General features: G+C 40.0%; 1 long non-coding RNA gene across 3 annotated transcripts; it reads right to left on the reverse strand.

Moving 5' to 3' along the window:
• Positions 1-224: 224 nt before the first annotated feature.
• LOC124668283 lies at positions 225-4,499 on the reverse strand. 3 transcript variants are annotated; one of them, XR_006991621.1, is made up of 3 exons: positions 4,103-4,499; positions 1,916-3,270; positions 225-842 (listed from the first exon to the last, which is right to left on the reverse strand). It is a non-coding gene; the product is annotated as an uncharacterized LOC124668283 (long non-coding RNA). The 3 variants fall into 3 exon arrangements; XR_006991619.1 differs by lacking the exon at positions 225-842 and having other exon boundaries at positions 1,849-3,270; XR_006991620.1 differs by lacking the exon at positions 225-842 and having other exon boundaries at positions 1,849-3,452.
• Positions 4,500-5,845: the final 1,346 nt, after the last annotated feature.

The following is a 5,845-nucleotide window of genomic DNA, read 5'->3' on the forward strand; positions in this document are numbered from 1 at the left end:
TAGCTGATCGGTCTATTAAGAAAGAAAGATACACCAGCTGTCTAATTCGGTTTGTAAAAAAGCTGTAGAGACCAGCTAGCTTACCTAAGTCTGTACGCACAAAAAAAAGTGCTCAGCTATTTGTCATATCTTACTATCTCGTAACATCATGTAAATTACTAGCAATCCGCCGCGCCATATGGTAACTGATTGGTAGTAATTGTTAGTGAAAAGGCAAGCAAGAAAGAAAATAAACTGAAACAATTATTACATATGCAACCACAAATATTTCTAACCCCAGAAAACAGCGTGTTAGCACAAATACTTGTCAAATAATCTGTGAGGTGTTTTGGAATCACATTGATTTGGAGTATTGCTAGTATTGTGTGACTCGATGCACACCAGGCTGAACATTCATATGAAATCAGTATATTTCCAAGACTTTTGAAGCTGTCATTTTTTCGGAAAGATGTGCATTTCCAAACCAAATGGGCTTAGTATATATTCAACCACTGCTAGAGTGTTGAGGGTGCATGGCATTCCTTTTATCGTCAGGTGCACCATCTGGGAAACTGCTGGTGTGACTGAACCACAGGCTGGTGTCCACACCGCGAGATCTCTATGCCTCCTATGTAAATCAGTTCTTGCAGGTGGATTGATAGCACCTTGCAGGCTGTCATGGGAACATTTTCTAGTCTAGCCTGTTCTCAAAATGTCAGGCCAAGATACAACGTAAAATTATACTCATATGCTTCTGGATCCTCAGATTTCTAGAAGTGTAGAGTGGAAGATCTCAAAGCATCAAAAGTCCTCAAGAATAACAGTCATGAAGCGAGTGGAACATCTCAAAACATGGAAAGTCCCTAAGAACACCAGTCATAAAAGCGCATTATGTAGCAAATAAAATTTAGTTAGCGCAGTGCAAAGACAAATCCATTCTTATGGATACTATACCATGTTGAATAGGATGACATTATTAAAAGTAGAAGCCGAGGGCACACCAAAATATAATATTATGGCAGTCTACAGTACGAAGCGTCATTTTGGAGAGAAAAAGGGCCAACTGATCATATAGTAGGTATTTCGCTAACAGACATTTATCAAGAAATTTAATTTAAGAGTGAATTCCACTTTTTACCCCGTAGTTGTGCATTTGTGACACATATTACCCCATTTAGCGGAACTTCTATCAAAATATCCCATTTAGGAGACTTTAAACACGGTTAGCCCCAATTTATCATTTCGCTTTGTATTGTTAGATAGTATAGGCATGATACGTCGGCGTGGAGCGATAAAATATGTAAGTATCGAAGGGCCTCATGGACGATTATGCCCAAACTTGTTTAATCCGTATGTTCCATTCATCACTATGCGTCTTGATATTTTTGAACCCCGATAATCACCTAAAACCTTGCCCAATAGACACACAGCAGAAAACAAGGGTACAAAGCTTTTAAAATGGGTAATCTACATGAATTTTCACTCGACGGGGTAATTAGTGCCACAAATGCAAAACTACAGGGTAAAAAGTGGAATTCACTCTTAATTTAACGGGGTGATTGCATGAGAGGGCTAAATATCATACATGCGAAAGAATAGTGATTTAGTTGAAGTAAGTATTTTATAGTAGAATGCGAACATGTAAGACCTCATATAAATAGTTGAACTAAATGATAGCCAAGATAATAATTGCAAGCAATATCAAGACGACAATAACACAAACAGGAAAAAGAACATACATGACTCAAGATAGCTAAAAATCACATCAAAAGACTGATGACATCATATAACACATAGATATTTTTCATGAATCGAATGCAAAAAATTCAAAGTGCTGCAAAAGAAGTACTTGTATCATCGCACAATATATGAGAATAACAATTTTGAAATTCCTATTCGGAGTACCTTGCCATTACATTGAGTTAATAATGTTTACCACTGCTTATTTGGTAGAGAAAGCACTCAGACGGATAATCTCGCCTCTGTCTTGAGGCCATCAACAACTCTAATCACTGGTTAACATGAGTTATCTATTTCCTTAAAAACTCGTCACCTAACAAAGAAATAATATGTTCATGAGATTTACACATCAGTAATAGGTATCAGAAAAAAGATATTGACTTCATTTATCTGTGATATACTTTGCAAAGATAAGGTATCTTGGACATATATAGCTTGCTTAATTTTCCCTAGTAACATGAACTAACTATACAACAAAATATAGCTTCAAGTATTGCAGGACTCCTGAAGGAAATAGAAACCATTCGGATGGATTATTTCGTGAGACATGGATGGCTAGATAGATTGCTAGAGAGTCTAGGGCTATCATACAGCTACTGGTACGAACTATGTTGGGTGAAAGCTATATCTGCATGAATAGTGCCCTCACAATTTTTTTATCACATATGTGTTTGGGTCCTCTTAATTCATGGGAATATAGTGGGAGTTCTAAGATGTTATGGCAAATGAACGGACCATAATTAACATACCTTTGCTAGAGTTGATTAACTGATATGTAGATAGACTCCAAATATAAAAATAATTTGTACAGTAGCAGTGTGGAAGATTATATAAACCTTTTTCATGTGTCAAGTTTAAGTTTCTATTACCTATCTAATATGAGCCCAAATATATATGTCCCGCATCACAATAATTTTAACTGTGACCACTTCGAGTAATTGTTTCAGAAGGAAACATGCATGTAGAATTGAAAAGAAGAAAAACAGCATGACCATATTATTACACCAGGAAGTTAAAATTATTTTGGTAGAAACAACATGGCCATGCATATTGTTTCAGGTAGATAACCACTGGTCAACAAAAATAACTATAATTCAGAAAAAACTTCCATGATAAATTGACAATCACCTGTGCCATACTTAGTGGTCGGTCCACTTCTAAATCAAACCACTTATTTAGGCGAACTACAAAACAATGTTTGGAGAAGACAAACCTCTGTCTCTTTTATATAGTGTCGATAGGTACAGAGTTTGGGAGGTGGGTGATATAAATCACTTCCATCATCCAATTAGTAATTATTTTGCTAATTCAGACATAGTAAGAAATAACAAAATAATAATTTCAGAACCACATATAAAGGCATGTGCATTTACAGAAATAAAACTGTACAACTACATGATTCATCAATAGTAATCTGAATCGACATGCCTTCTCTCTCGGCCTTGAAGAGAATTGCATATTTACTGCCAATATTTGTTATATTTCTCTCAACAGGAAGGGTGCACCATGCGGAGATAAAACAGTGCCATACCTAACAGTCTCGAGCTGAATCTGCAAGAGAATTATGAACACTATTTAGCAAACTGAGAAGTTGATGTGTCAGCAGCCGTGGAAGTAACCCAACGATTGTCAGTAAAGGCAGAAATTTGCGATTTACGTAGCTTCCTACTCGAATCCACATGTGTAGAACTAAAACTGAACCATGAAGTATATTATAATCTTCTTGTGTAGAACTACAAAAAAATAAAGAAGACAACTGAGAGAAGCAACATATTATACATCAGATAGATTCCACTAACCTAAACTGAAGATTCTTTTACTTGTAAGGAACAAAGAGAACCAAACTGAAATCATAATCATGTAACACTCAAAAACGACTTATCCAACATTCCCACACAACTCCTCTTTAGTCAGATGCTTTGAAAACAAAAGAACAGAAGCAATGAGACATTACTGATGAGTGTGCATATTTTTCAAATTTGTCAAAATATATACTCCAGTAGAAATTGTCTGTGTTTAGCCATTGAAATAAAGCATAACGGATTAAGAACTCATTAATTCACATGTCATCTAACCTCTATAAATTACATAGTGGCAGGAAGTTTGTAAAAAATAATTAGTCCCACCCTCATCTAAGCATGGCATGGACAGCAGCTGTATCGGTATAAGCTTATAACAATTCCCCTCTCATCTAACTTCCACCGAATTTGAGAAGTTTGTTTCATAAACAATGTGAAATTGCAACAATTAATCAAACCTAACCAAGATGAATACACAACTCTCCGAACCTATGCAGGAATACAAAAGAAAATACAAACTATCTACATCCACTCAAAATACAAATCTGTATAAAGTAGAAAATGCCTTAGGAGGGAATATTTACCTCGATTTTAAATTACTCAGCATTCATATCATCCTTTCCGCAAATATTGCAGATAAAGAAAAGAAGAATGTAGGCCGTCAACCAACGGCTCCGCTGCTTTGTAGCCGGATGCGATCAAACAGGTCATTGGCATCCATGGTCAGCACCGCACGGGCGAGTCGAGGACAACCCAGTGAATCTTGTCAGCGGCCGCAGGTCGCCGCCGTCCAAGATCGGCGGGCACCATCGGCTGGCACCAGACCCGTGCCCCTCATCGATCTTGACCGCATGCCCCCCATCGATCTTGCCGACGAACATCAAGCGGCGCGGGAGGAGACATAGTTTTGCTTGGAATGGGAGACGGGGAATCTCGCCATGCACATGGTCGAACGGGATCTTGGACGGGGCGGCGCGCTTCGTCCTTGATGAGGAATCTCGCCATGCACATGGTCGAACGGGATCTTGGACGGGGCGGCGCGCTTCGTCCTTGATGAACGGGTCTATGAGCAGATCGTCCAGCCCCAGCGAGGCTAGGAAGACGAAACTTTAGGTGAGGTCCATGAAGGTCCGGTCTCCGAACCTCCACGACGAAGGCCACCTGCGTGCCCACTATCCCCTTCCCGATAAATTCGGGTGCACGACCATGAGGCCATGGACGGTGACGCCGTCTGGCAGCACGCCCTCCGCGGCGGCGCGGACAGCCATGCCGTGCGCGAGGTTTGCACCAGCTCTCCACCCGTTGAGGAACCCGCGGGAGAGGTCGGCCTGGCCGAGCAGCCATCAACATGCGCCGTTGTGGAAAGAAAAGAAGGAGATTATCCATGGTGAGAAGATAAGAAAAATAATGGGCAGAATGCTAACCGGTGGGGATGGTCTCCTGATATGTGCGTGGCGTCTATAGATGCGTCACCGCTTTAACTACATGTTTTGACCGAGGGGCCCCACCACACGTAACAGCGGCAAGAAGAAAGTGCTACAAGAACCCAAACCGAAAAAAGCATCATTGACAGAACAACCCAGCAGGAATCCACCCAGCTTAATTCCTAGACGTCGCCTAAAGTGCACACAGGGAAAAAACAACATAAATCAATTGCATAACTGAATACGTGTCACCACCAAGTTAACTCAGAAATAGGCCCAAAATTATGTGAAGAAGAGAACTAACCTATGGTTGGATGGTTAGGAGGGCAGTGGCACCCCCAGCCCACCAGAGTTCAAATCCCAGATTTGACACTTTGGTGTCTCATAGTAGGCGGAATATTCTTCAGTGGGAGGCGACGTTCCCGTCGACAGCGAGGCGCCTGTGGTGACTTTGTCAATCTCAAGACCCGCCGGATCAGTCTTCAACACAGTCTCTTGGAGGTGCTCATAGGGGTAGGGTGTGCGTGTGTGCGTTCATAGGGGTGAGTGTGTGCGCGTATGTATGAGCGTCTTTGATTGTACTGTGTTTCGCAAAAAAAAAATGTGAAGAAAGAAGCGTGTTACCCTTTAATATAGTAGTTATATTGGACAGTTAGTTACTTATCTCATATCATTATCTAAATCATGTATACGGATGTCTAAAATAGAGGCATCACATTAATCCACATCATTGGAATTATTTTAACTGTTAGATCTAAAACTTACGGATAAGATTTAACAAAACACTCATAGTTACGTACATAACTGTGTAACCATGTTTGTCACGTTTAATAATAAGTATATGCGCTAAATAAGGAAATCACGTACCATATGCATGACGTGAAAAAAGAGATTCATGAGAAA

Source organism: Lolium rigidum, chromosome 6, assembly GCF_022539505.1.
Source record: "Lolium rigidum isolate FL_2022 chromosome 6, APGP_CSIRO_Lrig_0.1, whole genome shotgun sequence".
NCBI classification, from domain to species: Eukaryota; Viridiplantae; Streptophyta; class Magnoliopsida; order Poales; family Poaceae; genus Lolium; species Lolium rigidum.